At 48.2% G+C, this 20308-nt stretch overlaps 1 non-coding gene and 3 pseudogenes across 1 annotated transcript; all 4 read left to right on the forward strand.

The window, feature by feature from the left end:
- The first annotated feature begins 13015 nt into the window (after nucleotides 1-13015).
- LOC143931556 (5S ribosomal RNA) lies at nucleotides 13016-13133 on the forward strand (annotated as a pseudogene).
- Nucleotides 13134-13445: 312 nt separating this feature from the next.
- LOC143931069 (5S ribosomal RNA) lies at nucleotides 13446-13564 on the forward strand. Its single transcript, XR_013262870.1, has one exon. It is a non-coding gene; the product is annotated as a 5S ribosomal RNA (ribosomal RNA).
- A 108-nt stretch (nucleotides 13565-13672) lies between these two features.
- Nucleotides 13673-13791, forward strand: LOC143932243 (5S ribosomal RNA; annotated as a pseudogene).
- A 108-nt stretch (nucleotides 13792-13899) lies between these two features.
- LOC143931582 (5S ribosomal RNA) lies at nucleotides 13900-14018 on the forward strand (annotated as a pseudogene).
- The last annotated feature ends 6290 nt before the right edge of the window (nucleotides 14019-20308 follow it).

A 20308-nucleotide genomic window follows, 5' to 3' on the forward strand; every position in this document is an offset into this window, starting at 1 on the left:
CTCCTCCACAGCCTGATCAATGACACGACGCAATGCACGCTCCAGAAAGAAGGCATAAGGTACCATGTCACTGATGGCGCCATGGCTGCGACTGACCAGTTTGGTGATCTCCTCAAATGGCCGCAGAAGTCTGCATGTGTCGCGCATGAGCAGCCACTGGCGCGGTGAAAAAAAACCCAGCTCCCCAGAACCGTTTCTTTCGCAGAGTTCATACAGGTAGACGTTAACTGCACGTTTCTGCTGGAGCAGCCTATCAAGCATATAGAAGGTTGAGTTCCATCGCGTCGGGCAATCGCAAATAAGACGTCTGACCGGCAGATGGTGTCGCCGCTGAATGTCAGCAAGGCGAGCCATGGCCGTGTAAGATCTTCTGAAATGGGCCGAGATTTTCCTTGCCTGCCGCAAGATGTCCTGGACCCCAGGGTATTTGACAAGGAATCGCTGCACGACCAAGTTTAAGACGTGTGCCATGCACGGCACGTGCGTGATTTTGCCCTGTTTCAATGCGCTAAGCAGATTGGCACCGTTGTCACACACCACTTTACCAACTGTCAAATTGAGCGGTGTTAGCCACTCATCTGCCTGTGAACGCAAAGCTGAAAGGAGTGCCGGGCCAGTGTGGCTCTTTGCTTCCAGGCACAACAGACGCAGCACGGCATGGCAACGTCTCACCTGGCATGTGGAATAGGTTCTGGGGAGCTTGGGCGGTGCAGTGGAAGAGACGCTAGCAGCGGAAAAGGAGGAGGCAGCTGAGGAGGAGAGGGAGGAGGATGGAGTAGGAGGAGGAGAAGAAGAGTCAGGCCTGCATGCAATCCGTGGCGGTAAAACCAAATCTACACGGGTGCCACGGGTTACATGCTTGACGGCCGTCAGAAGGTTCACCCAGTGGGCAGTAAAACTGATATACCTTCCCTGCCCGTGTTTGCTAGACCACGTGTCTGTGGTCAGATGTATCTTGGCACCGACACTGTGTGCCAGAGATACATTCACTTGCCGCTGAACATGGCCATATAGCTCTGGGATGCCCTTCTCTGAGAAATACTTCCTTCCTGGGACCTTCCATTGTGGTGTTCCAATGGCCACAAATTTGCGAAAGGCCTCCGAGTCCACCAGTTTATATGGCAGTAGTTGGCGGGCTATGAGTTCTGACAAGCCAGCCGCCAACCGTTGGGCAAGAGGGTTATCCGGCGTCATCATTTTTTTACGCTCAAACATTAGGCCCACGGAAGCCTGCCTTTTTGCAGAAAAATGTGAGCTTGGCGTGATGGAAGGTGGAGTGGAGGACAATTGTGAGGAGAGAGGAGAAGGAGAAGTAGAAGACGAGGCTGGACGGTGAGAGCCTGCAGTGTGGCTTTGTGTGTTCCGTTGCTCCCACTGGGCTCGGTGATGGCTGCTCATGTGCCTTCTTAAGGCGGTCGTCCCTAGGTGAGTATTGGGCTTACCGCGACTAACGCGTTGACTGCAAAGATTGCAGATGGCAACGCTATTGTCAGCAGCGGACACGTTAAAAAAAGCCCACACTGCGGAGCCATGTGCCGGTGTCCTGGGAGCGCCAGATGTGACCGTACATGGTCGATGACTCGCTCCTGATACATTTGCAGTCTGCTTTGTCCCTGCTGTGCAATGTAAGTCATTGCTGCTTCTCCTCCCTATCTGCTGGTCCATATCTCCCTCTGAACTCCCCTCCTCTTCCTCTCTTGTGGGCACCCACGTGACATCACTAGACACGTCATCATCAACGTCACCTTCCCCACCGCTATAAGTAGAGTAGGCAGCAACACCGGGGACCAACCTCCTCCTTGGGCTGATCTGGGTACTGGCGTCAGACTGCTGAGTAGCGCTTGTTGCTACCTCCTCTTCCTGATCCAATACCAAGAGTGGCTGCGCATCAGAAATGTCCTCTTGATATGGATCGGAAAATAATTCCAGTGACTCAAGCGGAAGGTATGTGGTGGTGGTGGTGGTGGTCGTGTTGTTGGTGGTAGTGTCTTTGGGGGTGCACATAGCAGAGAGTGAAGAAGAGGGTGCAGATCGAGAGGATGAGGAGGGTGCAGAAGAGTAAGGCTGAGCGAGCCACTCAACCAAGTCTGGTGCATCCTTTAAAGTAATTGAACGCACCTTCTGCAACTTCCCACTTTGGCTCAAGCCTGTTGCTCCTGCCCTACCCCTACCACCCCTGCGGAAGGGCCTGCCTCTTCCTCTGCATGTCATTTTTTAAATGACCCTGTGACAAAACTCTTAGTCCCTATACCGCTGAAGGACTGCTGCAGTATAGGTGAGCGGTCAGCAGTGGTGCACGTCAACCCTATCTATTGTGGACCTATAGCGGTCCTTACAGAACAGCAGACTGTACCGCACTCAAGCCTATGTACCGTAGCACCCTATACCAAGTTACCAGTCCTTATAAGAACTTTTGTGGACCAAGCAGGTTGTGTATTAGTGTTTAGCAGACTGTACGTCAGTCCCTATACCGCTGAAGGACTGCTGCAGTATAGGGCAGCGGTCAGCAGTGGTGCACGTCAACCCTATCTATTGTGGACCGATAGCGGTCCTTACAGAACAGCAGACTGTACCGCACTCAAGCCTATGTACCGTAGCACCCTATACCAAGTTACCAGTCCTTATAAGAACTTTTGTGGACCAAGCAGGTTGTGTGTTAGTGTTTAGCAGACTGTGCGTCAGTCCCTATACCGCTGAAGGACTGCTGCAGTATAGGGCAGCGGTCAGCAGTAGTGCACGGCAACCCTATGTATTGTGGACCGATAGCGGTCCTTACAGAACAGCAGACTGTAACGCACTCAGGCCTATGTACCGTAGCACCCTATACCAAGTTACCAGTCCTTATAAGAACTTTTGTGGACCAAGCAGGTTGTGTGTTAGTGATTAGCAGACTGTACGTCAGTCCCTATACCAATGAAGGACTGCTGCAGTATAGGGCAGCGGTCAGCAGTAGTGCACGGCAACCCTATGTATTGTGGACCGATAGCGGTCCTTACAGAACAGCAGACTGTAACGCACTCAGGCCTATGTACCGTAGCACCCTATACCAAGTTACCAGTCCTTATAAAAACTTTTGTGGACCAAGCAGGTTGTGTGTTAGTGTTTAGCAGACTGTGCGTCAGTCCCTATACCGCTGAAGGACTGCTGCAGTATAGGGCAGCGGTCAGCAGTGGTGCACGTCAACCCTATCTATTGTGGACCGATAGCGGTCCTTACAGAACAGCAGACTGTACCGCACTCAAGCCTATGTACCGTAGCACCCTATACCAAGTTACCAGTCCTTATAAGAACTTTTGTGGACCAAGCAGGTTGTGTATTAGTGTTTAGCAGACTGTACGTCAGTCCCTATACCGCTGAAGGACTGCTGCAGTATAGGGCAGCGGTCAGCAGTGGTGCACGTCAACCCTATCTATTGTGGACCGATAGCGGTCCTTACAGAACAGCAGACTGTACCGCACTCAAGCCTATGTACCGTAGCACCCTATACCAAGTTACCAGTCCTTATAAGAACTTTTGTGGAACAAGCAGGTTGTGTGTTAGTGATTAGCAGACTGTACGTCAGTCCCTATACCAATGAAGGACTGCTGCAGTATAGGGCAGCGGTCAGCAGTAGTGCACGGCAACCCTATGTATTGTGGACCGATAGCGGTCCTTACAGAACAGCAGACTGTACTGCACTCAGGCCTATGTACCGTAGCACCCTATACCAAGTTACCAGTCCTTATAAAAACTTTTGTGGACCAAGCAGGTTGTGTGTTAGTGTTTAGCAGACTGTGCGTCAGTCCCTATACCGCTGAAGGACTGCTGCAGTATAGGGCAGCGGTCAGCAGTAGTGCACGGCAACCCTATGTATTGTGGACCGATAGCGGTCCTTACAGAACAGCAGACTGTAACGCACTCAGGCCTATGTACCGTAGCACCCTATACCAAGTTACCAGTCCTTATAAGAACTTTTGTGGACCAAGCAGGTTGTGTGTTAGTGATTAGCAGACTGTACGTCAGTCCCTATACCAATGAAGGACTGCTGCAGTATAGGGCAGCGGTCAGCAGTAGTGCACGGCAACCCTATGTATTGTGGACCGATAGCGGTCCTTACAGAACAGCAGACTGTAACGCACTCAGGCCTATGTACCGTAGCACCCTATACCAAGTTACCAGTCCTTATAAAAACTTTTGTGGACCAAGCAGGTTGTGTGTTAGTGTTTAGCAGACTGTGCGTCAGTCCCTATACCGCTGAAGGACTGCTGCAGTATAGGGCAGCGGTCAGCAGTGGTGCACGTCAACCCTATCTATTGTGGACCGATAGCGGTCCTTACAGAACAGCAGACTGTACCGCACTCAAGCCTATGTACCGTAGCACCCTATACCAAGTTACCAGTCCTTATAAGAACTTTTGTGGACCAAGCAGGTTGTGTATTAGTGTTTAGCAGACTGTACGTCAGTCCCTATACCGCTGAAGGACTGCTGCAGTATAGGGCAGCGGTCAGCAGTGGTGCACGTCAACCCTATCTATTGTGGACCGATAGCGGTCCTTACAGAACAGCAGACTGTACCGCACTCAAGCCTATGTACCGTAGCACCCTATACCAAGTTACCAGTCCTTATAAGAACTTTTGTGGAACAAGCAGGTTGTGTGTTAGTGATTAGCAGACTGTACGTCAGTCCCTATACCAATGAAGGACTGCTGCAGTATAGGGCAGCGGTCAGCAGTAGTGCACGGCAACCCTATGTATTGTGGACCGATAGCGGTCCTTACAGAACAGCAGACTGTAACGCACTCAGGCCTATGTACCGTAGCACCCTATACCAAGTTACCAGTCCTTATAAGAACTTTTGTGGAACAAGCAGGTTGTGTGTTAGTGATTAGCAGACTGTACGTCAGTCCCTATACCAATGAAGGACTGCTGCAGTATAGGGCAGCGGTCAGCAGTAGTGCACGGCAACCCTATGTATTGTGGACCGATAGCGGTCCTTACAGAACAGCAGACTGTAACGCACTCAGGCCTATGTACCGTAGCACCCTATACCAAGTTACCAGTCCTTATAAGAACTTTTGTGGACCAAGCAGGTTGTGTGTTAGTGATTAGCAGACTGTACGTCAGTCCCTATACCAATGAAGGACTGCTGCAGTATAGGGCAGCGGTCAGCAGTAGTGCACGGCAACCCTATGTATTGTGGACCGATAGCGGTCCTTACAGAACAGCAGACTGTACTGCACTCAGGCCTATGTACCGTAGCACCCTATACCAAGTTACCAGTCCTTATAAGAACTTTTGTGGACCAAGCAGGTTGTGTGTTAGTGTTTAGCAGACTGTGCGTCAGTCCCTATACCGCTGAAGGACTGCTGCAGTATAGGGCAGCGGTCAGCAGTAGTGCACGGCAACCCTATGTATTGTGGACCGATAGCGGTCCTTACAGAACAGCAGACTGTAACGCACTCAGGCCTATGTACCGTAGCACCCTATACCAAGTTACCAGTCCTTATAAGAACTTTTGTGGACCAAGCAGGTTGTGTGTTAGTGATTAGCAGACTGTACGTCAGTCCCTATACCAATGAAGGACTGCTGCAGTATAGGGCAGCGGTCAGCAGTAGTGCACGGCAACCCTATGTATTGTGGACCGATAGCGGTCCTTACAGAACAGCAGACTGTAACGCACTCAGGCCTATGTACCGTAGCACCCTATACCAAGTTACCAGTCCTTATAAAAACTTTTGTGGACCAAGCAGGTTGTGTGTTAGTGTTTAGCAGACTGTGCGTCAGTCCCTATACCGCTGAAGGACTGCTGCAGTATAGGGCAGCGGTCAGCAGTAGTGCACGGCAACCCTATGTATTGTGGACCGATAGCGGTCCTTACAGAACAGCAGACTGTAACGCACTCAGGCCTATGTACCGTAGCACCCTATACCAAGTTACCAGTCCTTATAAGAACTTTTGTGGACCAAGCAGGTTGTGTGTTAGTGATTAGCAGACTGTACGTCAGTCCCTATACCAATGAAGGACTGCTGCAGTATAGGGCAGCGGTCAGCAGTAGTGCACGGCAACCCTATGTATTGTGGACCGATAGCGGTCCTTACAGAACAGCAGACTGTAACGCACTCAGGCCTATGTACCGTAGCACCCTATACCAAGTTACCAGTCCTTATAAAAACTTTTGTGGACCAAGCAGGTTGTGTGTTAGTGTTTAGCAGACTGTGCGTCAGTCCCTATACCGCTGAAGGACTGCTGCAGTATAGGGCAGCGGTCAGCAGTAGTGCACGGCAACCCTATGTATTGTGGACCGATAGCGGTCCTTACAGAACAGCAGACTGTAACGCACTCAGGCCTATGTACCGTAGCACCCTATACCAAGTTACCAGTCCTTATAAGAACTTTTGTGGACCAAGCAGGTTGTGTGTTAGTGATTAGCAGACTGTACGTCAGTCCCTATACCAATGAAGGACTGCTGCAGTATAGGGCAGCGGTCAGCAGTAGTGCACGGCAACCCTATGTATTGTGGACCGATAGCGGTCCTTACAGAACAGCAGACTGTAACGCACTCAGGCCTATGTACCGTAGCACCCTATACCAAGTTACCAGTCCTTATAAGAACTTTTGTGGAACAAGCAGGTTGTGTGTTAGTGATTAGCAGACTGTACGTCAGTCCCTATACCAATGAAGGACTGCTGCAGTATAGGGCAGCGGTCAGCAGTAGTGCACGGCAACCCTATGTATTGTGGACCGATAGCGGTCCTTACAGAACAGCAGACTGTAACGCACTCAGGCCTATGTACCGTAGCACCCTATACCAAGTTACCAGTCCTTATAAGAACTTTTGTGGACCAAGCAGGTTGTGTGTTAGTGATTAGCAGACTGTACGTCAGTCCCTATACCAATGAAGGACTGCTGCAGTATAGGGCAGCGGTCAGCAGTAGTGCACGGCAACCCTATGTATTGTGGACCGATAGCGGTCCTTACAGAACAGCAGACTGTACTGCACTCAGGCCTATGTACCGTAGCACCCTATACCAAGTTACCAGTCCTTATAAAAACTTTTGTGGACCAAGCAGGTTGTGTGTTAGTGTTTAGCAGACTGTGCGTCAGTCCCTATACCGCTGAAGGACTGCTGCAGTATAGGGCAGCGGTCAGCAGTAGTGCACGGCAACCCTATGTATTGTGGACCGATAGCGGTCCTTACAGAACAGCAGACTGTAACGCACTCAGGCCTATGTACCGTAGCACCCTATACCAAGTTACCAGTCCTTATAAGAACTTTTGTGGACCAAGCAGGTTGTGTGTTAGTGATTAGCAGACTGTACGTCAGTCCCTATACCGCTGAAGGACTGCTGCAGTATAGGGCAGCGGTCAGCAGTAGTGCACGGCAACCCTATGTATTGTGGACCGATAGCGGTCCTTACAGAACAGCAGACTGTACCGCACCCAAGCCTATGTACCGTAGCACCCTAGACAGACCAAGTTACCAGTCCTGATAAAGAGCTTTGTGGAACAAGTGAGTTGTGAATGATTAGCAGACTGCAGCAGAAGGGCAGCAGTCAAGTATAATATTCTTTCTATATTTGGAAGAAAGAATATTATACGTGTACAAGCCTATTACCGTACCACTGATACCAGTCCTGAAAAGAACCTTTGTGGAACTAATAGTAACAGCAAGTCTTTAAAATTATCCTCACTGCCTGACACACTGCTTCCTGCCTGTCCCTATACAAATTGGCAAAAAAGAGTAGGCTGGAACGATTAGCTGGAACAGCTCTTTTGTGGACCTGATAGTAACAGCTAATGATGATGATGATGATGATGATGAAGAAAGACTAATCTGGCTGAGCTGTCCCTAAAATAGCAGCATACAGCGCTCTGTCCCTTTATCTAAACTGACAAAAGAAACTCAGGCTGCTGACCTAACACCTATACCAGTCCTGAAAAGAACTTTTGTGTACCAAATAGCTAGCGTTTTCTCTGTCCCTACTCCACACAGGATCCTTTCCCTACAGTGACAGAAGAAAGAATGTAAAATGGCCACCGGATCGGGTGTATTTATAGGTTAGGGGGAATGTCCAAGTGTCCATGAGCTGTCATGTCTCAATTGGTTGTCCTGTAACACATGATAAACGTGTCACGAAAGGTTAAAGTTCTTGTATACATTAAACACGTAAGTCCGCCGGGGCGAACGACGGAAAAAGGCGTTCGAACCCGCGGACGGCGAAAGTCGGAAATTCGCCGCGAAACGACCGCCGGGCGAACCGTTCGGCCATCACTAGCAGCAGTGTGAACTGGCCCTGAGCCTAGGTTTCCGCAAATTTGATGGATAGCAATGTTAACTGTGAAGTTGCCCCAGAATGCAGTTCACATGCACACAAACCCCGCTTTTCATTTAGGCTCTGTTTCCACTTGTGCAACTTGTCCTGCGACTTGGGACTGCAAAGTTGCATGACAAGAAGTACCCGATTTCCAATGAGTACCATTCATATCTGTGCGACTTCAAGTCACAGCGACTTCAAAATAGTCCCTGCACTACTTTGGTCCCATTTTAATGTGACTCGAGGTCCCTAAACCTCCAGAATACACAGGCATTGCTTCAAGTCGCGGCAGAATCGTGCAACTTTCAGGCTTTTTAGGCTAATGCAGCCTGAAAGTTGCACAATTCTTCCGCAATTTTGATGCGACTTTAAAGCAATGCCTGTGTATTCCGGAGGTCTATGGATCTCAAGTTGCATCAAAGTGGGACCAAAGTAGTGCAGGGACTACTTTGAAGTCGCACAGATATGAATAATACGCATTGGAAATCATAGAGTACAAAGTCGCAGGACAAGTTGCACAAGTGGAAATGGAGCCTAAATGAAAAGTGGGTTTTTGTGCATGTGATCTGCATTCTGATGGGCCAACTTCACAGTTAACATTGATAGCCATCAGATTTGCCCATAGCCTTTACAGCGCATACGCAGTAATGATGATCATATTTTACTACCACTACCATGGGCGAAGTACCCCTAGTAGTAAAATTCAATCGTTAAGGCTATTTTTACACTTGTGTGACTTGAAAGTCAAGTGCTTTTGCCATGATTTTTGCCATGACTTGAAGCAATGTCTGTGTAATCTTGAGGTCTCTGCCACAAGTCGCATCAAAGTCGGACAAAAGTAGTACAAAAACTACTTTGAAGTCGCACAGATATGAACTGAACTCGTAGGAAATCACGGGTCATGTGACTTTGCAGTCTCAAGTCGCAGGACAAGTCGCACGAGTGTGAAAGGGCCTTAGGCTGTCCGTACCACCTTATCACTGCTGCTACCTCATTGGTTTAGTGTATTGTTTTACTGGTGGTGACTTGTGGTTCTTTCAGTGTACTGGGTTCTAAAAACTGATATGATTCTTCATTCAGGTAATTTGTATGATTCTTCAACGAGGTAACTTGTATGATTCTTTAACTCGGTAACTTGTATGATTCTTTAACTTGGTAACTTGTATGATTCCTTAACTCGGTAACTTGTATGATTATTTAACTGGGTGTACTGGGTACTCCTGACTCTTGTTTTAAGTTTGTATCCAGTTCCTAAGTGTCACTGTGCTGTGAGTCAGCTGATTGGTTGCAGGGAGGGGACGAGGTCTCTCACTCTAGGATCATATTACCAGGCCTGCTCTACTGTGTACTGAGTGCATAGTGAACTGTTTCAAACGAATCAGTTCACTCAGATGAATCGATTCATCCAGTTCACTGAAAAGAATCGATTCAAAAGAACGATTCGTTCATGAACTGGACATCACTAAGTGTAACAGATCTTGTGATAGGAGTCAGACATCTGCAGAGACAAGCCTTGGCTGCAGTGAATAACACTTATCTCCTCCATGTTTGCAGTTCACAGAGGGCTCCTCTTCTTTCAAGAAGGCACACAGATATTGATAAGCCACTGGCATGGGCCTATATTGAGGGAGGGGCCTGGAGCTGCAGCTCCACAAGCCCCTATGTTAATCCGGCCCTGTATGTTTGCAAGGGTAATGGTTCGGCCCGTGTAGAAGCCTTTTAGATAGAGGAACCTGCCTTCTTTATCGGATTGCATGTCGGTGTACTGGAATGGACAATTTTTGTGCATCAGAATGGCCATACCCTTTGTTTTGGCTAATGGGTTCATAGCATGGTATACTATAGGGAAATGGCGACTAAACAGTTTAGGAATGGCATTAGAGCGGAAGTGAGTTTCTTGAAGGAATACGATATTGGCTTTGTGTTTCTGCATCTCAAGGAGGGTTTGGGAGCGTTTTTCCGGGGTATTCAAGCCTTTGACATTCAGTGATATCATTTTTGCAGTTAGACTGGTGGCCAGCTTGGTGGCACTATTACGCTTGAGTGGCATGGCTGATACAAGTAGCTAGATTTACTTAGGTAGGATAGGTCTCAAATAGGGGAGTTTTACTCAGGAGCAGAATTGTGGTTTTGGAGGTAATGCTAAAAGGCTCTCAAGAGCCTATTGGAGGGGGGTTCTAGTAAAAAGTCACAGGTATGGGGATGGGGGAACGAGGTGGGTTAAGGGGAGTGTCTCGTGTATCAGTGGTGTCTCTCACCCCTTGATAGGAGGGAGGGAGATACTGCGTGGGTTATACCGATGAAAGTCAGTGGTATACTATGTAATCGTGTTAATGAAAGTGTGGTTACGACCACTGTGTGGGAGATGACCAGTCTATTGAGAAGATAGATATTCGTTAACTACCAAATATGTCGATTCTGTCCGTCCCACCCTCAGCCCAAACAAAATTTTTCCGTATATAGGCGAGGATGTGGCTCTAATAGCCTTAGAATCAGGAAACAGTAAGGGATGGGAAATAAAGAGTGTTCTAAAGCCGCGTACACACGGGCGGACTGTCTGGCCAACTAAGTCCGCCAGACAATCCGACGGACAGTCCGTCCTACTTTTGAATGAACGGACTTGACCACACACGATGAACAGACAGTCCGTTGAAAGCTTGCGCGATGACGTGTACAGCACGTACGACGGGACTAGAAATATGACGTCCAATACACTGCAATGCAACCTTCGGCCGTGTAAATCCTTTCTGAGCATGCGCCATACTTAGTCCGTCCAACTTGCCTACCCACGAGCGGACTGTCCGCTGAAACCAAAGTTGGACGGACAATATTACGGAAATTCCGAAAGACTTAGTCTGCCAGACTGTCCGCTGAAAAAGTCAGCTGAAGCCCACACACGAGCGGACTGTCCGCTGAAATGTGTTTCAGCGGACTAAGTTGGACAGACAGTCCGCCCGTGTGTACGCGGCTTGAGGCTTGTAAGGGAGTGGGATGTTTATCCCAGAGCGTGTGGAAACCGATGACCTTTTCCTTAAATAGTTTGTGTGTCTGCATGTTAGAGTGAATGATGTGGAGGGATGTTCGTTTGCGCGTACCGAGAAAGGGCCAATGTCACCTTAAGTCAGTCGGTTGAAACATGTGAATCAAAAAACAAATAACAGATGCATCATAGTAACTTTTAGAACCATAACTATAACCAAAAAAGAAAAGAAAAAACAGCCGTCCAGAATTTAGCTGGGCGGTATTATCTCGTAGAAGAGCTTGATCTCTGGGCACATGTATATAGAAGCCTGTCAGGTGAAAGAGCCTGGTTCCGCAAGAAAGCCATAGGTAAGCAGTCCCCAGATAACAGTAATATCTAGCTTCAGTAAACGTAACCTGTGAACCTTAGGGACAAGGGGATCCTATGCAGTGCCTATGGAGCCCATTCGAGTGGTGTCCTACTTGTAGGCTAATCCACCGTCGCATGGGTGTCCCGGAGCTCTCGTGAGGCGACAGGTCTAGCGGTCCCTGCGTGCTCTGCGAGGTAGCGGGGCTGAAGTCGGGCTCGTCTGTGGGTGGCGGGGTCGGTGTCCCCCAAGTGGTCTGAAGGTGGATGGCGACCTATGTCTGCGAGATCTGGACAGTTGAGCTTCCATGAGATCTTCAGTGCTGCGGGTGTTGGGTGAAATGTGGACCCGAAAATCAGCATACCAATTAGGTACTTCAACCAGTGGCAGGTCCAGCGTTTTGCAGAAGGTTTCTAGATCTTCTGGCACTTTTAAGATGGCAGTGCGGCCCTGGTAAGAGGCTTGCAGAGCGAACAGAAACTTCCAGCGATAGCGGATGTCTCTCTGCCTCAGCACGTCAAGTAATGGGCGCAAGTCTCTTCGATATTTCAGCGTGATCGCTGAAAGATCCTGATATATCTGGATCGAATGGCCTTTAAATGTCAGGTTCGGATCGATCCTAGTTTTTTTAAGAACCTATTCTTTGAGGGTATAGTCGTTAACATAACAGATGACATCCCGTGGGGGATCAGAATCTTTGCCCTTAGGCCTAAGGGCTCTATGTATCCGCTCCATAGCTATAGGTGTCCTCAGATTGTGTCTTCGTCCCCTATTTTCGATATTTTCGACATGGCGCTGGAGGTCTCTGAGCTGCCAGGTGTGTGTGTCGACTTTGCCTTGAGCCATCTGCAATTCATGCTGTTGTTGCGCCACCATTAGCTCCATGGAGTTTACTCTCCCTATGATTGCTTGTATCTCGTGGCGGAGGTCCGAGATGGCCGTGGTCAGAGTGCTCTTTATATCGGCCGCGACAGTCCTCAGGTCGTGGATATTTAGTTGTTGGTGATGGGAAGATGGGATGTGGTTAGCGGTGGGAGAACAGGCCGCCATATCGGCCCCCTGGTTCCTGAAGAGATCCAGTATTGTCTGGGTATTACGGGATCCCAGGTCCCTTGGTGAGCGGGATCTAGATGCAGAGGGTCCGCGTGAGGAGGTCCCCATGATGTGACAGTGTTTTTCAGGTAAAATCCTCTGTGATCGATCTTTTTTAGGCTGAGGTAAGACGGAGCAAAAAGCTTAAGCAGCCATCCTCTCTCTCTAGGCAAGCCACGCCCTCCCGGCATTTTTATTTTTATATGTTGTTGACGTCGACGACCTGTTTTATTTTTCTGCTTGTTTGCCGAGGTGACCATCTTGGCGTTTGTCAAGAGGGTTGAGAGTGGCCAGCAAGATTGCCTACAGCCACATCACCCTGAATGCACCCGATCTTGTCTGATCTTGAATGCTAAGCAGGGCCAGGCTGGTTAGTACCTGGATGGGAGACCGACTGGGAATACCAGGTGCCGTAGGCTTTTTTTTTTATATGTTATTGATGTCGACGACCTGTTTTATTTTTTTGCTTGTTTGCCGAGGTGACCATATTGGCGTTTGTCAAGAGGGTTGAGAATGGCCAGCAAGATCGCCTACGGCCCGAAATATGTCTGATCTCGTCTGATCTCGGATGCTAAGCAGGGTTGTGCATGCTTAGTACCTGGATAGGAGACTGCCTGGGAATACCAGGTGCTGTAGGCTTTTTTAATATGTTGTTGACATCGACTACCTGTTTTATTTTTCTGCTTGTTTGCTAAGATGACCATACTGGCGTTTGTCAAGAGGGCATGTTCGCCTATGGCCACATCACCCTGAATGCACCCGATCTCATCTGATCTCGGATGCTAAGCAGGGTCAGGCCTGGTTAGTACCTGGATGGGAGACCACCTGGGAAAACCATGTGCCGTAGGCTTTTTTTTAATATGTTGTTGGTGTCGACGACCTGTTTTGTTTTTCTGTTTATTTGCCGAGGTGACTATCTTGGCGTTTGTCAAGAGGGTTGAGAGTGGCCAGCAAGATTGCCTATGGCCACATCACCCTAAATGCGCCTGATCTCGTCTGATCTCGGATGCTATGCAGGGTTGGGCATGGTTAGTACCTGGATGGGACACCGCCTGGGAATACCAGGTGCCGTAGGCTTTTTTTTAATATGTTGGTGGCGTCGACGACCTGTTTTATTTTTCTACTTGTTTGCTGAGGTGACCATCTTGGCGTTTGTCAAAAGGGTTGAGAGTGGCCAGCAAGATGGCCTGTGGCCACATCACCCTGAATGCACCCAATCTCGTCTGATCTTGGATGCTAAGCAGGATCAGGCCTGGTTAGTACCTGGATGGGAGACTGCCTGGGAATGCCAGGTGCCGTAGGCTTTTTTTTTATTTGTGCTCAGAGACTCTTATAACAATGATGAAATGGGAATAACAGATACTGAAAGAAAGTGACCTGAAGTTGTGTCGTGGTCACCTCCGGAAACATCCTACAGGGCAGGGAGGAACCGAGGCCGTCTTATAACAGTGAGGCTCCTCCCACAAATGACGGCGGGCCTACGTTCCGCCTCCCCACTTGTCCTCAGAGACTCTTATAACAATGATGAAATGGGAATGACAGCTACTGAAAGAAAGTGACCTGAAGGTGTGCCGTGGTCAGTATGCCTAAAAGGGGGCAAAAAGTACAACAGACAGGGAGATGAAAATACAAAGTTTATTCAACCTGAACCAATCAATCAGTCGAATGAAGAAACGCTTGGGACATCTCTGTTACCGGCTCCAGGATATACCTGGCATAGCATTAAGACCTCCACCTACCCAATCTCTTATTGATATGCACGGGGACCCCCTGAGGTGAAGCTGCAGAGGCTGCCCCGATCCTAAAGGAGTGACCCGAGTAGGACTTGGGGTTGAGCCCCAAACTCCCCAAAAGTGTGCGGCAGTATTTGATGAAAAGTGATGATGTGAGCGGGGCCCCGTTAAAGGGCAAAAGAGGACCATCCCTGGGTTGTGCTGCCAACTGGAGCAACAACAGATCAAAAACCATGACCGGGCACCAACTAGAATTGATCCTGAAAAACCTGATATCTGTGCCGGACCCAATCTGTTGCGTCTTACAAACCTCTAAATGTAATAAAAAATTATCAGGATACCTAACTAATTGATTAATGGACAACGTGCTAGACCCAGCCCCGGTACAAGCAAATTCCCCTGGCCTAAGAAAACCATAGAAGGCCAAATAAATTGCCGCCATCTGCACCAGACTAGGTAAAACCCCGAAAGGAGATCTAGATAACGTGACCGACAAGGCCCGGAAAATGTCCCCGTGATAGGAAGCCTATTGCTGGGGCTCGGCGAGCTACCCTTCTGAATACCCCTCAGAACTGCCTTGACCGCATTAGCCGCAAACACCAAGGGTCTACCGGGATATTGTAAAGAGAAAAAATAAGGCACGCCCGCCGAGTAACCCCTGATTGTGCCGTGAGATAACTCGAGCTAAGAATGACAGTAAGCTACAAACACTAAAATGTACCGCACGTCCAAACAATCTGACCTGGGGAACAGGGTACGAAACGTCTGAAAAGCTTTCCGAGCTGTGTGGTAAGCCCGCCTGGTGTTGATGGACAGAGACGTGTCGATCAACCCCAATGCGCCTGTCAAGTGCAACCCTAATCCATCTTCAGAAGTGAAAACTGCGGGGAGGGGGTCGCCGATACGTCTGCATCCGGAACCTGCCGGAAAAAAGATGAAAAATCTAACCGGGACAGAGCATCCGCTGCAGAATTTTGCACGCCACTAATAAACCTGCAGGGTATGTGAAACCTAAAATTAAGTGACAACCAAGTAAGCCTGCATAAAAAAAGACATGATGAGCAAGGAACTAGACCTGCCTTTATTGATGACCTCCTAAATTGCCTGATTGTCCGTGAAACACGTGACAGTATTGCCCGTCCATAAATGTCCCCAAACCTGGGCTGCCGCCACTATGGGGTAAATCTCAAATAATGCCGACGTCTGAAAGAACCTGGGAATCATGCCACATTCTTCTGGCTATGCCCCGCCAGCCAATGTGTATCGAAAATGGCTGCATAACCTTTAGAGGCGGCGGTATCGGTAACTACTTGCAAAGAAGACAACGACACTGCTGGGATAAACATGGAAATCCCGTTCCAGTGATGGAGGAACTCATCCCACATGTGCAAATCGGACAAAGCTGCGGAATCTAAAATGACCCTAGAATCCGAGTCCGGGGCCATTGGTAGCAAAGCCAGCAACTGGGAAATGAAGGACCTGCCCTGAGGAATGATCCTCATGGCAAAGTTCAACATGCCCAGTAACGACTGCAAATCCTTCCTAGTAGCGGCCTGGGAAATTAGAAACCCATGGATCCGCTCTCTGATCCTGACCAACTTATCCTCTGGCAGGCTGGTCCTGCATGGCCTGGGAGTCCAGAACGATACCCAGAAAGGTCAGAGTGGTAGCCGGGCCCTCCATTTTTTTGTCTGCCAATGGAACATTGAGAGCGGAAAAAACAGCTACCAACTTCTGAAGATCCGAAGGTACCTGACCCTCACTCTCAATCAGAAGGTAGTCATCCAGGTAATGAATAACCTCCTGACAACGCTCCTTCTGCTTGAGAATCCAATTGAACGCCTCTGCAAACACATTAAAAAGCCAAGGACTACTTCTAGACCCAAAGGTAAGCTTGGTGGCAAAATAATACAAATCCCTCCATTTGACCCCATGCCACCGCCAAAGCGCTGGCTGAATAGGAAGGAGCTTAAAAGCATCAGAAATATATGCTTTAGACAGCCAAGCATTCCTTCCTGCACAGATGATGCGTTGGATAGCTAAATCCACTGATGCGTACTTCAGTGAAAATTCCTCCGAGGGAACCAGGGAATTCAAGCTAGGCACTACTGAACAATGAGGCGCAGACAAGTCATAAATTAACCTTAATTTATTGGAGAATTTCCCCCTGACCAACCCCAAAGGGTTGACCCTCCACTGGTGTAACGGAGGTGTGGAAAAGGGGCCTATGACGAACCCCTTCCCCAGCTCCAATTGAAGCAGTCGATCCACCGCTTCCATGTCTGTGCCTGCGGACAATAAATTCTTGCATTCAAAGGTGCCCTGCGGTAAGGTGATGAGCCCATGTGAAACCCGTGCGTGAAACCCTCCACCAAGAATTGCCGTAAAGAGGGAGACGGATGAAACTCCAAAAAGGCCTGTAAAACCAAGACGTTGATCCGGCTTAGTCAGGAAGATTTCCCCTGCTTGAGTGAACACAATGATTTGAAGTGTGCCCTAAAGCAGCTGGCACAGACATGAAGGAGACGACACTGGCTGTAATTACATGAACCCTGATTGAAATTGTTACAGACCTGCGATTTCCCCAAAAACTGAATAGGGCGGCCCAGTTTATCAAAAGAAGTGGAAAGCCCTGGGGAAGATAAAACACCAGAGAGGCCCCTGGAAGTGCCCCGCACTGACAGGGGACCCATGAGAAGGCACCAGTAAGTAGTATGTGCTGAGGACTGGCAAGTGGCGCAGACCGGGGACCTCAACCCAGCAAAATGCCGACAAAAAAGTTCAGTGTCCACCTTGCTCCAGTCAGTTGTGACCTGGTGCTGAGCGAACACCGCCCCTGCTTTAGCTGAAAAGGACTGATGATAATCGTAAAATGCCGACCCACCATACTTCTGTCCCAACTCCACCACCGCGTAAAAATATAGGTCAAGCTCCTCCCTTTTCTGAGGACTGACTGAGCAAACCACATCCCTGAAGATGCTAAAGGCTAACAAGAAATCAGGAATGGAAAGTTTGCGACTGAGCCTATGGTCCATGGTCTTGGCTACCACCGACACGTCGCCACAAGCATATGACTTGTTGTCCGCAATGTCATGGGCCACGATCAAGAGGGAGGCCAAGTTAACGTCCTTACCCTCCAAGATATCTTTTTTTATACTGGCCGGGATAAAATGGGCTGGAGTGACCGAAAATGAACGAGCACTATTACCTGCTGCCGATGGGAAGACCAGAGGTAACCCCGGGACTGCAGCTATGTCAAGACCCACAGGTGCCACTGGTGCCGGGCACAGAGGACACTCCAAAACCTCCTCCTAGGATCGTAACTCCTGAAAAGATGTCGCCAACACACTAAGGGAGGAGTCAATCAATGTGAGTGACGCACCCACTTGTTCAGGGGTAGCACCCGAAGCAGTGGGGAATAAAAGTCTGAAAAGTTCAGTTTTACAAGCCGAAGCCAGATAAGCGACACCTCTACGACGAAGTTCAGCCATCAACCTGGGGACCGTCCAAGACCTCATGGAGGATGTGCTGCCATGTTCAGACTCCCCCGCCTGGGAAGGAGGGACGATCTCAGAATCCTCGATATCTGCCGCCTGAGACATGATCTAATTTGACATAAGCGACAGTGAGTTAGGAAAACCAACCTGACAAACCTAACCCGAGGCTAGAGTGAGTGCTGATACCCTGAAATGAGGACCCCACCCCCCTCCCCCAACCTCCCCCAATCCTCCCGACACAAACATACAGTGGAGGCCCGTCCATAGGGGCACCCGGGCGTCGCTCCCCCTCCCATGTAGTAAAAAAAATATATATATTTTTTTTTTTTAAACATGTCCCTTTAAGAAAAAATATTTTTTTTTCAAATTCCCCCCCTATGTGCACTGGCGCCGGGCGCAGTGCAATATAAGAAGCACCACGTCTATGCAATCACAAGATTGCAGACAAGGTGCTTCATTTGCCCAAAAAAAACGCTCTGTGGCGCAGCCGATCACGCCACAGCTTCCGGCATGATCGACTGGCCGAGCAAGTGCATAGACTTGCACTTGAGTGAGCGATGGGCGGTGCTTCCGACGTCACTCAAGGAAGTGACGTTGGCACGGCACTTCTCTATTCTGCCCGCCTGAGAGGATCAGGTAAGGGGCTGCCGCATGGCAGCTTAAACAATCTTGATCGTTTATTCCGTCCAGCCGCCGGTACCCCCTCCACATCGATCTATCTTATGGTGGTCGCACTCGGCAGCATACCCCAACCCCCCACCCCCTGCTAAACAAGATTTAAAGAAATAGTGTTATCAGTGACCGGCAGCATACACCCCCCCCCCCAAAGAAGCTTTAAAAAAAGGGTTATTAATAATAAGGGGGGGTATATGCTGCCGACCACCGATAATAACCCTTTTTTAAATCTTGTTTGGGGGGGCAGGGATGGGGGTTAATGCTGCCGACCACCGATAATAACCCTTTTTTTAAAATCTTGTTTAGGGGGTATGCTGCCGACCACCGCAGCATACCCCCCCAAACAAGATTTTAAAAAAAGGGTTATTATCGGTGGTCGGCAGCATTAACCCCCATACCTGCCACCCCAAACAAGATTTACAGGTTGTAGATATGTGCGATTTGCATGTTGTAGATATGTGCAATTTACATGTTGTAGATATGTGTGATTTACAGGTTGTAGATATGTGCGATTTCCAGGTTGTAGATATGTGCGATTTCCAGGTTGTAGATATGTGCGATTTGCAGGTTGTAGATATGTGCGATTTACAGGTTGTTGATATGTGCAATTTATAGGATGTAGATATGTGCGATTTCCAGGTTGTAGATATGTGCGATTTGCAGGTTGTAGATATGTGCGATTTACAGGTTGTTGATATGTGCAATTTATAGGATGTAGATATGTGCGATTTGCAGGTTGTAGATATGTGCGATTTACAGGTTGTTGATATGTGCAATTTATAGGATGTAGATATGTGCGATTTACATGTTGTAGATATGTGCGATTTATAGGTTGTAGATATGTGCAATTTACAGGTTGTAGATATGTGCGATTTGCAGTTTGTAGATATGTGCAATTTACAGGTTGTAGATATGTGCGATTTACATGTTGTAGATATGTGCGATTTACATGTTGTAGATATGTGCGATTTACAGGTTGTAGATATGTGCGATCTGCATGTTGTAGATATGTGCGATTTACATGTTGTAGATATGTGCGATTTACAGGTTGTAGATATGTGCGATTTGCATGTTGTAGATATGTGCGATTTACAGGGTGTAGATATGTGCGATTTATAGGTTGTAGATATGTGCAATTTACAGGTGGTAGATATTTGCCATTTACAGAATGTGATTTACAGAATGCAGATATGTGCCATTCACAGGTTGTAGATATGTGCGATTTATAGGTTGTAGATATGTGCAATTTACAGGTTATAGATATGTGCGATTTGCATGTTGTAGATATGTGCAATTTACAGAATGCAGATGTGTGATTTACAGAATGTGATTTACAGAATGCAGATATGTGCGATTTGCATGTTGTAGATATGTGCAATTTACAGAATGCAGATGTGTGATTTACAAAATGAAGATATGTGCGATTTACATGTTGCAGAATGCAGATATGGGCAATTTACAGGTTGCAGAATGCAGATATGTGTGATTTACAGGTTGTAGATATGTGCTATTTACAGGTTGTAGATATGTGCGATTTTCATGTTGTAGATGTGTGCGATTTACATGTTGTAAATCTACAGGTTGTAGATATGTGCTATTTACAGAATGCAGATATGTGTGATTTACAGAATGCGATTTACAGAATGCAGATATGTGCGATTTACAGAATGTGATTTACAGAATGCAGAT

The sequence above is a fragment of the Lithobates pipiens genome, unplaced genomic scaffold (assembly GCF_037356315.1).
Source record: "Lithobates pipiens isolate NorthernLeopardFrog02 unplaced genomic scaffold, aLitPip1_a1.2 Scaffold_25, whole genome shotgun sequence".
Taxonomy (NCBI): Eukaryota; Metazoa; Chordata; class Amphibia; order Anura; family Ranidae; genus Lithobates; species Lithobates pipiens.